Source organism: Cyanistes caeruleus, chromosome 3 (genome assembly GCF_971803275.1).
Source record: "Cyanistes caeruleus chromosome 3, bCyaCae1.hap1.1, whole genome shotgun sequence".
Taxonomy (NCBI): Eukaryota; Metazoa; Chordata; class Aves; order Passeriformes; family Paridae; genus Cyanistes; species Cyanistes caeruleus.
Window position 1 is genome coordinate 3538148 of NC_141703.1, and position 11350 is coordinate 3549497.

Here is an 11350-nt window from a genome sequence, read left to right on the forward strand (position 1 = left end):
AAGACCTGCTGGCATTCTCTATCCAATCACTCACTATTACCCAAAAACCTCTAGAAGAAGAAGATGAAGAAGAAAGAAGAAGAAAAATAAACAACATTCTAAACCCTCCATCTTGTCTTCTGCTCCCTAAACTAGCTTAAACTCTAAACTTAAACTTTTTCACCCAGTGACTTCAGAAAACTCTCTAATTTACACACTCACACTTTTAGTGTAGAAATAGTTTTTCTATTTAACTTTAACCGTTGTTTTCATGTAACACCATGAAAAACATTCTCATAAATTTCATGTTATATGAAGCTCAGTGTTTTCTTGGATCTCAGAGCCAAAGAGACAAAGAGACAAAGGCACACACTCTGTGCCTCCAAGTTAGTGGCCAAAAATCCTGTTTCATCTGTGTGCTTACACAGATTCAGGGGAAAAGGTGTTCTCCAGATGGGCATCCTGGTCCTGAGTCAATCTCCTTGTGCTCCCCACCACTTTTTATCCCTGATGCAGGCAGGATCCCAGCCTTTGTCTCTCTTTGCATTTTTAATCTGGGCAGTGATGAGGGTTCTGAACAGGTAACAGGAAAGGATCTCTTGTACCACACATCGCACAGGGAGAGCGGTGACATCAGCCCAGAGAATGAGCATTTCTCCTCAAATCAGCCCAATTCCTGCTGGAAACCCCTGGGAACATCCCCCTTCCCACCCACAGTGGGGCCTGGGAAGATGCAATAGCTCATACCACCATTGTCTGGGCAGCCTTTAAAAGGCAGGGATGAATAATTGCTAAATTGTGGTGAAATGAACAAGGAAAACACCCACAGGAGCACCAGCGTACCATCCAATGGTTCTGTGGGTGACCACAGTCATTCCTCCATCTTTCCTGCAAACAAATTGTCCAGCAAAGCCACAGAGCTACAGATGGGTTTGTTCCGAGGGTGGCAGTGAAATCTCACGGAATAACTCCTGGGGGAAATTCCTTTCCTCCATCCACAGCTCTGGGCTTCGGGGGGAGCCTGGCACGCTCAATTCCAGCTGGCACCTGGGGAAGGTGGGCACACAGCTCTCCCTCACGCTGGGTGGTGGGAGCTCAGCGTGGCTCAGCGTGGCTGCTGACATTTATCCACACCCCCACTCCCAACTGATGGATTTTTGGAAGCATCTTTTTGGTCACTGGCACCGGGAGATGACCCAAAAACGCCGGGTCCGCGTGGCGCCCGTCCAACCGCCCCGTGTGGTTTTCCTGCAAACCGTGGAAATATTTTATCTCCAGGGTTCTATCTCTGGGAAGAGTGTATCCTCCCTAATTCATAACTGATATTACCAAGGAAGTTATGGAAGCCTGGGTCACTCTAATTATCTAGACATTTTCCCAACTTTTTACAAGTCATCTTTTAGCGAATTGCAGTGCTTTTGCATCTCGACCCTTTAAGGAATATTTTAAGTTCTGCAAATTACAATTCTATGTCCTTTATTCTATTTCTATTCTTTTTCTATCCAAAGATAACCTGCCAATAAATAGCAGAGGCATAATATAAAGTTGCAGTGAAATATTGAAGAGGGAGGAGATAATGAGTTTGCTATAAAAACTAATAATTAATATATTAATACAGCCCAAACCTATTTGAAAATAAGAGTTGCGAATTTGGAAAAGAAACACATTTAATGTTGTAATGTTTTAGGTTAGGATGAGCTTGTTTCACGTTTAATAAATTGATTTTTTTTCCTTAAGGACTTTTCCCACCCAAACAAATCCCACTGAACGACGAGGCAGGTGAGTGCAGGGGAGGTGGAGGAAGGTGTTATGGAAATGGCTCAGCTGTCTGTGGCCTGCTGGCCCCAAAAGAGATCATCTGACCCCTTCTGTTTCCTGGACAGTGTTTCCATACCCACAGCCTGGAGAATTATTTGGGATGTCATGCTGTATGTGCTGCCTGTGGGCTTGGTATGAAGTGAAAATCGGGATAGTTCACTGCCTGACCAATTGACAGGAGATGTGCTCTGAAAAGGCACTGATGGTCCTCAAGCCCCTTCTGAATCCTCAACCATTACCCACCCACAAAAATGTGAATTTTTGAAGCCATTACCCACCTTCTGAATCCTCAGCCATTAACCACATTAAAAATATGAATTTTTAAAGCCCTTACCCACCTTCTGAACCCCCAGCCATTACCCATTACTTCACAAACATTCCCCACGTCCTCCCTCAGCTAAAACTGAGCACTCCCAGTTACCCTGAGGGGTCACAGAGAAGGTAATTCCAGGGAAATTGCTGTGACACAAAGCAAAACTAGAATTTCTCAACTGAGAAGCCACCATTTTTCTGAGGACAGGCACTTCACTGAGCCCTGCTGTGTGAAAACGTGGCAGTTTCACCTTTCAGTTTCACCTTGTGTAAATCTCTATTTGTACCTCCTTGGCAGTTGAGCACCTCCTAAGGCTTGGCATATGGTATCATCTGAAGCACAAAATAAAAATATTGCATCCATCTGTACTTCTACTTGTTTTGGAGAGGCAATTTTTACACTCAGAAAAGCAGGTTGGTTTAAGACTGCATTAAAAAAAATATAAATTAAAAACTCATTGCCGTGTCACAAAAATATTTTCAGTTTTGTGTATCTGCAGCATTTGATGAGAAGAAACACTTCCAGAGAGAATCACATTTACTCCTAAGCTGTTTTCCAAGTTGTTGGTAGGATGAATAGGCCCTAACATGGAATTAAATGCAATTAATGCCTATGGCAATGTTCCTTTGCACTCCTGTGAAATAAAGGAGAACTCATTCCTCATGTCTATCAAGTCTATTCAAGACCATTAAGTGCATTAGTTACTAATACTCTTACTCCTGTAGCATTTGTCAACCCTTTTAATGGCCCAGAGTCCAGGCCAATTAGAAAATAAGACTTGAACAACTGGAGATAAACTGCCTTTGAAAGTCCCAGCTTCCCTCTGCTGTTGCCTTAATGTCAAAAAGTTCTTTACTGGGGCAGGCACGCAGCCAAATCGTGCCTGGGGAAATTCCCTGCCTCCCAAGTTATCTATTTCATTCCAGTGGCACTATTCTCCAATGGCCCTTCCTGGTACTTTCTCTTTGCTTCTCAATTTAGCTGCTCTGCAGAAGTGCTGCCTTTTGTTGTTCGGATTTCATGTCCTAGGGATTATTTTTTTTCCCCTCTAAGTCACAGGACAGCCCCCCAAACTTTGAAAACTCTGGGTTATTTCTGGATGTGTAAGTCCACCCCAGTTTCTAGGGAAGGCTTATCTTGCCAGCTCCAAACCCTTTTTCCCCAGCTGACCCTCTCGAGAACAAGATGCATTGGCTGCTCATAATTCACGCAAAACGTCCAACGTTTCAGGGCAAAGAGAAACAGGCTGAATTATTTTTATCTCCTCTCCCGGAATAAATCCCCCCACAGTTCATTTCCAGGCATCCATCACCTCACACCAGAGGCAGGGCTTTGGGAACGAAGGGAGATCTAAGCAGAGAGGCCTCCGGAGCATTAACCTGCTCCGAGTGGGATGGAAGCAAAGCAGGACCACATTCCACCTCCAGCAGGCAAAACCTTGGTACCTCAAAAGCAAAAAAAAAACACTTTACCAGCATGTTCACTTAATTAAAAACCACCACAACCAACTTTGTTCTCTGCACTGGGTCTGTCTGGAAGTGTTGGATACCGAGGACAGATAGGAAACACAGCACACACCGAGGAGAGCTGTGGGAATAATCTGAAAACAAATATTGAAGATATTGAAATATTGAAGACAATAAATCCTGCCCCTATCTGCCCCAGGATGACCACAAGCTGAACTGCAAATTTTGCTGCAACCTATCTCGTTTTGTATCATTTATCCCTGCATCAAATGATTCTTGGTCTGTGAATTATGTAAATTCATGTAAATAACAGCAACCCCGTCTGTGTTCAGCAGCCCTTGGCAGGATGTGATGTGTTATTGTTCCAGCCCTCTGAAATGAAAGTGTAAACTCTTAAATGCATTAAGAAGTGTCCCTATAAAATCAAAAAAAGTTTCTTTCATTGCTGCAGAACCAGTTTGCAATATTTGGCGTTGTTGTAGGGGACATTCCTGTTTATCTGGCTCATCTTTGTGTGGGCCATTAGCATGAGTCAGGGACTGAAAAATTATCAAATATGGGGCCCAAGAGACTGAGGAAAGGAGCAAGACTTGAAGCATGCTGGTCTCACAGTTGATAAAACTTGAACCATCAGAGAAGTGGAAAGGGGTCAAAAAATCTACTCTTCAAAATACACCTTTTCATAAAAATAGATCGTGTGCTTTTTGGTTATCACCTTTCTTTCTGCCCAGAGCAGCTGTGGCTGCCCCATTTCTAGAAGTGTCCATGACCAAGTTGGGGCTTGGAGCAACCTGGGACAGTGGAAGGTGTCCCTGTCCATGGCAGGGGCTGGAACTGGATGAGCTTTAAGATGTTTTTGAATTTAGTCCTAATTGTAGAACAATTTATGTTGGAACAGAGCTCCAAATCACAGAGTCCCAGCTGATGCCCACCTTGTCCCCAGCCCAGAGCCCTGAGTGCCACGTCCAGGTGACACCTGCAGGGATGGGCACTGCAAAGCTCCCTGGGCAGCCCCTGCCAAGGCCTGAGCTCCCTTTCCATGGGCAAATTCCTGCTGCTGCCCACCCTGAGCCTCCCCTGGCCCAGCCTGAGGCCTGAGCTCTCCTCCTGTCCCTGTTCCCTGGCAGCAGAGCCCGACCCCCAGGTGGCTGCAACCTCTCCTTTGAGTAGAAACCTTCACTTTTTTTCTCCTGTCAGGCATGGAAATGCTGATTTTCAAGCTAAAGCCGTGGCACCAGAGCTGCCAGGCTCGCTGTGCCTTGTGCTGAGCTGGAGGCAGCGCTTGCTCCGAGCCACAGCTCCCCATCATCCTGGCAGCCACTTAGGAAATCATCGCTGTCCTCAGCCTCCCAGCTGCAATTATTTATTTCATTAGTAAACAGCCTGTTTTCAGTGTTTTCAGAAAGCAAATTTCCAGTTTCTGGGAAATAGGAGTAAAATTAAATCGAATCAAAACTTTCACAACGTTTTCCATGGAACAGAGGCCGTGCTGGCTTGGCATTTTCAGTAGTAGCTCAGGAAAAAAATAAACAAAACAACTAAACAGGCCTGTGCTGAGCCTGGGTGTGATTGCACTTGAAAATTTAGATTTAGGTTTGAATTTCCCTCTGAATCACTCCACCTTCTTAAATATCTTATACCGATTTTATAAGAATTTTAAAAGAATTCTTTTATAAAATGAGAAGTCAAACTTCACGGGCCTGTTAGAACTTCAATGTGTATTTTTAAAGCAGTAGATAAATATCTTGAACTTGTGTGAATTCATCCCTCCACCTGTCCAAGTGTTAGCAAAGGACTTTGTAGCTCAGCACAGAGGATTATGGCATTTATTCCCTGGGGACAAGCCCTGCTCCTCAAATACAGAATTTGCAAAACTCTGTGGAAATAAGAAAGAAAGAGGGGAAGGTGTGGGAAGAGAAGAGAAGAGAAGAGAAGAGAAGAGAAGAGAAGAGAAGAGAAGAGAAGAGAAGAGAAGAGAAGAGAAGAGAAGAGAAGAGAAGAGAAGAGAAGAGAAGAGAAGAGAAGAGAAGAGAAGAGAAGAGAAGAGAAGAGAAGAGAAGAGAAGAGAAGAGAAGAGAAGAGAAGAGAAGAGAAGAGAAGAGAAGAGAAGAGAAGAGAAGAGAAGAGAAGAGAAGAGAAGAGAAGAGAAGAGAAGAGAAGAGAAGAGAAGAGAAGAGAAGAGAAGAGAAGAGAAGAGAAGAGAAGAGGAGAGGAAAAGAAAAGAGGAAAAGAAAAGAGGAAAAGAAAAGAGGAAAAGAAAAGAAGAAAAGAGGAAAGGGAAAGGAAAGGGAAAGGAAAGGGAAGGGAAAGGGAAAGGGAAAGGGAAAGGGAAAGGGAAAGGGAAAGGGAAAGGGAAAGGGAAAGGGAAAGGGAAAGGGAAAGGGAAAGGGAAAGGGAAAGGGAAAGGGAAAGGGAAAGGGAAAGGGAAAGGGAAAGGGAAAGGGAAAGGGAAAGGGAAAGGGAAAGGGAAAGGGAAAGGGAAAGGGAAAGGGAAAGGGAAAGAAAAGAAAAGAAAAGAAAAGAAAAGAAAAGAAAAGAAAAGAAAAGAAAAGAAAAGAAAAGAAAAGAAAAGAAAAGAAAAGAAAAGAAAAGAAAAGAAAAGAAAAGAAAAGAAAAGAAAAGAAAAGAAAAGAAAAAGTTACCCAGCCTTGCAAGGATGGGTCACCCTGGGGGTAGGAAGCCTCCTTGTCTGTGCTCACCATCCCTGCCCAGAGGGGAATCAAGGTCTTCCAGGCAGCCTTGCAATCAGAAAAATTGGTCAGACATCCCTTGTGAATTTTCCCCTCCACATTTATGTATTTAAACACAATTTTATAATCATTGGACATTCATCAGTACCTAGCCCATTACATGTGCAGTTGCATTCATACCAGAGAACCCATCAAGAGAGGAAATACAACTCCCTAACCAGCCCAACCTGTTAACTTCTCTCATATCCCATTTTTTCCTTTTTTTTTTGTTTTCTTTTGTTTTGTTATTTGAGTCAAAAAGTCATGACCTCTGTCAGAAAAAAAGGTGTGTGAGAGAGAAAAATGCCAGCCTGGTGTGTTTACTCTCTAATAGTCAGGAATATGTTTCCAGAATCATAAAAGGAAGAAGGAAAATCAAATAAGAAATCAACCAACCAAGTGCAGGAAGCCAGAGAGGAAGGGAAGAGCAGCATCAGTGTGTGAAGGGTGAGTGAAGCCAAGGAAGCTTCACCCAAAGCCATGGAGGAGCAGCTCCCAATCCAGCAGCAAACCTGGAAGCAAATATCCCAAAGAGAGAAGAAGAAGGAAGAGGAAACATCCCCCAGCATGGGGGTACCATTGGGTAAGGAGTCAAGGAAAGATTTTTAAATGCTGGCTGTATTTCATATCAAACCATAAAAGAACCCTGAGGTAATGAGAAGGGCTGGCTGAGACCTCTCCCATAAATCAATTTTCTTGGGGAAGGGGGGAAGAAAAAACCCCCCCTCCACAAAGAAATACAAAAACAACAAGAGATCAAGATTTTTCCCACACTTCATAATATTTTACACAGTTACAATAAAGGATCTCCAGGGAGTGCAGCTGCTTTGTAGAGCCAAGAAATGGACTTGGAAAAAAAGAGCTAAATTGTAGTAGAGCTCTAGATGTTGAGCTCTGGAGAAAAAAATCCCACAAATATATATATATATATATATATAAGAAAATATTTTAAAAAAACACTTCTTTAAAGAAAGGATGAGGAAAAACAAACAGAGAAAATGCATTTTCAAGTGTCAATGCCGACCTGCTGAGAGGGCTGCTACAGAATCAACTTATTTAGATTATTATTTAGTTCAAAGAGATGTAGGTCTTCATGGTGAAATTTATTTGGTGAAATATATACAGTTTTATCCAGGAAAAAAAAGAGAAAATATGAAATGATTAGACAAGGCTCCTTCTGCAGACATGCAATAGCAAAACACCTGCCTGTAGTGAATGGAGCTGAGATGAAACTGTGACAACCAGAGGCAGCTCCAGACTTGAGAAGTTTGTATTAATCCAAGCAAAAACTGAAATTTAGGGCCCAAATGTTAATCACAGCTCTGAGAAGCAGCTGGCTGACTTTTTGAGTAAATCAGATTAGATCAGAGTAAATCAGATTTCAGCATTACAGGTGTTTGAGACATAGTTGTGGTTAACAAAATCTGAATTACAGTAGAACTGGAAAGGGATTTTCCTTTCAGTTCCTGGCTGATACAGGCTTTTTGAGGCTTCAGAGGCTTGCTTCACTCTGCTAAAATGGTGATAATAATGTTTTTTTTGCAAGTGCTTTGTCCTTGTGACATCCTCGTGACACCAGGCTCTGCAAATACAGACTCACCAACAGTGTGGAATCCTTATGACTAATGGCAACTCATTAAATGCACTCCAGGGACATTCTGCATTGTTATTTAGGCATTAAACAATAATATTAACCATTAAGAGGCAGCCTGGAAGTCTTGAGGGCCAGGCTGGATGAGTTCTGAGTTCTGGTGGAGGAAGCTGAAGCTCAGGAGAGTTGTCCCAACATCTGCCCATGGCCAGAGGAGAAGCATGGGGAGGAGCCAGGTGATATCCCACACCAGCTGTGGGAAGCTTTCAGAGAGAGAACTCAGCAGTCCTTACACATCAGCTGAAGAGCAGACAGACACCTGGGGCTGAACTTTGAGTGCCCCCGTCCTGCTTCCTAAAGCTGGGAGTGGAAGCTGGGTTTGAGCTCCACTCTGTAATTGTGTTTAATGGCAGAGCACCTTGCAGACACTCCAGAAGAGGGGAATTGCATCTGATTTACATTTGTTTCTCACCTGTAAAAGGGATTAAGGGTGCCTGGTTCAGAGGAATCCTGCCTGATGTTTCTCCTGGTGCTGCTCCCTGGAAACATGGAGCACATAAGAATTAGCAGGTTGTTTGCTCTGTGAGAGAAGATCACTTAAATTAAAACAAACAAACAAACAAAAAACCCCAAAGCACAACACCCCGACTTAAACAGTGCTAGGATGTGCTGCCTTACTCTCTAATTCCTATTTCCAAGACACCAGGAACACACTGAGTCACAGCAGGCATGGGAAACTTTGCTCTGGGTTGCGCAACCTCGCCCGCTCTCCTGCATCGTGATCTGACGGAAACTCACAAGTGTCATTAAACTGAACCAACATTGTGTGGCTGAAAGGCCATCTTATACTATGTAAACAAGCAGCTTTCAGTCCCAGAACAAGAGGTCGTTGTGCAAGATTGTGCATCATCACTGCAGGCCTCAGACACCACTGACCTGATGTGCCTGAGAAAGAAGCAAAGTCCTGATAGCCCTGGTTTGTGCAAAAACAAGAAGTAAATTAACCTGATTTTGACAAAGATCTCCAGTGCTGGTGGAGCGTGAGATCCTGTAGTCTTTCCCAGAGGTGGGCCATGAGAAAGGGGCTCAGATTGGAATCACATTCTTTCAGCTGTCTGTTGGATATGAATCCCCTGGCCTTGGCTTACACCTTGGTGCTCTCGTACACTGTGAACTCCGGCCAAGTCCAACCCATTTTTCAGAGGGATGCTTTGGTTTGTCTCTTTATAGGGCACTTTTTGTTGGAGCGAGCTGCTATTCCTTGGAATGACCTGGGGGAAAGGAGAGAGGCGATGGCACCGATGCTCACCCTGGCAGTGACGTGCTGCAGCTTTCCTGGAGGCAGGAGGAGAAGAGCTGCAGCTTCCTCAGGCTTCCCACAGAGCCACTGGCACAGGCTGTGCAGGAGGACCTGCCAAGGAAGTGTCACCCTCCGGGTGTCCCAGTCAGCTCTCTCCACCCCGTGGGCTGCAGCTCAGCTCCTGGGCACAGCCAAAGAAAGGTTGCTCCAGGTGCCAGCAGATTCCAGGCAATGAAAACAGTCTGTACAGAGGGCTGCCTTCACCCACCAGCTGGAGAGAAACACAGCAGCCATTGAAACTTATTTTAAAATATGTAGTATTTACCCAGAAAGCCTTTATGGCCTTTTGCTCAAACACTTGTGCTGTTTGGGCTCAGGATAATGCACAGAGAGATTCAGATCTCTCGAGGCTTGTTCATAATTTCAAGTTGCTGGCTTGGGTTTTTCTTTCTAAGACACAGAAGTCCTGTGATTCATCTTGGGGACAAGTATCTGGGCTTTGAATACAAAAGGCAAAGTGCCTTTTATTCTCACTGCTGCCAGCTGGGGAGGGGCTAGCTGTCCCCACTGGAGAGGCTTCCAGTTGGGATTCAGAACTTCAGAGGCTGATTAGGTACTGGGGAGGAAGACAGAGGAGCTGGGAGGGACATTCATTGGGGGTGAGAGATCTCAGGATTGCAGATGAGCTGCCCAGAATTCACTCAGCCCCAGGCCTCTCATGGTTCCCTTCAGCTCTCTCCAGAAATGCAGCTCTGCACACTCACCCTCACTTGCTTTCTCCTTCATTTCAGAGGTTCCATCCCTCACCCTTGTTCCAGTCCTGGCTCTCCATCTGCATCTGTCCTCTGCCTCCTTCATCTCCCACTGCCCTCACCCTGCTGCTGGCTGTGCTCTCCCGTTTGCCCAAAGGCTGGTCACTCCACTTTGTCCTTTCCCATCCCTCACCCCAGATCAGAACTTTCCATCTGTTTCCCACTTTCTTTGTGCATCATCTCTCAATCCTTCTCTTCACACCCAGTCACTGTACATATGTGTTTTTACACTTCCCAACCTGTCACCACTGACTGCTTTTATTTTGCTGGGACCCACTCCGAGCTCCTTCCTCCCTGAAAGTCAGTGCCACAGCTCTGATTCCTTCTCACATGCCTCCAAATCCCTCCTGCTGGCTCCTGCTTCCCAGCACAAGGTCTGCTCTGGCCACTGGCAGCCCTTGCACACATCTGACACCTCTTTTCTCTGTCTCTTCCTTACACTACTGATGCCTTTTGTTCCATGACTCCACTGATTCCCTCCATCATTACCCTGTCCCACTTTCCAGCTGTCCTGAGAGATTCCTACCTAGGAATCTGCTCTGGATCCTATAGCAGAAAGCCCAGCTTTCTTCTCATCACCTCTGACTCATCACTGCGCTCTTCCATCTGTCTCCACTTCTCCAGAGTGAAGTTTCCCAGTTTCACACGGCAGAAGATGAACAAGAAGCCCACAGACCCTTCTGTCATTTTTGGTCCCTCTTCTGTGACTGCACTGTGGGACCAAGCACAAAGGAAATGAGATTTGTTGGTGGCTTATCTGCATGTGATCCCTTTCTTAAACTGTCTGCTGATTTCCCTTGGAAGGAACAGCCATGCCTCTTCCAACATTTTTCTTTTCACATTATAAGTGCACTTTATCCTTTCTGATACTAGTAGTTTCTTTTAAAGCCTCTCCAGTTGTAGACTCGTCTCTTTTTTTTCTTCTACTTCCAAGTCCATTCAGAATTTTGAGTGGTTCCTTTCTTCCTTTCTCATTCTAGTCCCTCTTCTAACAATTTCCTGACATGGAGACACACTGGAAACACCCTCAGTCTCATTAAATGAGCTTGTTAAATGAACTTTTCCAAGTCTTCACCCAGCCAATGTTTTTACTCATGCCACCCTTTACCCTGAGCTGAAGCTGCCTGTTGGTTAGGTCCCTAGATTTTAAACTTCTTTTAGCAAGTGAAAGGAGGACCTATCCCATCTTAAATTAATTAGGTTAAAGCCTTGCTTTAATCCTTCATGTTAATTCTTGTGGGCAGCCTCATCTTCAGGGAGATTCTTCAGGGCTGGGAGAGACCTCATGGGGATGTCAGGCCCATCCCTGGGAGCAGGGCAGGCCCAGCCATCCTTTATGAAC

At 44.7% G+C, this 11350-nt stretch overlaps 1 long non-coding RNA gene across 1 annotated transcript; it reads right to left on the reverse strand.

Moving 5' to 3' along the window:
- Positions 1-1628: 1628 nt before the first annotated feature.
- On the reverse strand, positions 1629-8643 carry LOC111929342 (uncharacterized). The gene is made up of 3 exons (XR_002864656.2): positions 8575-8643; positions 8369-8435; positions 1629-3555 (listed from the first exon to the last, which is right to left on the reverse strand). It is a non-coding gene; the product is annotated as an uncharacterized LOC111929342 (long non-coding RNA).
- Between the last annotated feature and the right edge of the window lie 2707 nt (positions 8644-11350).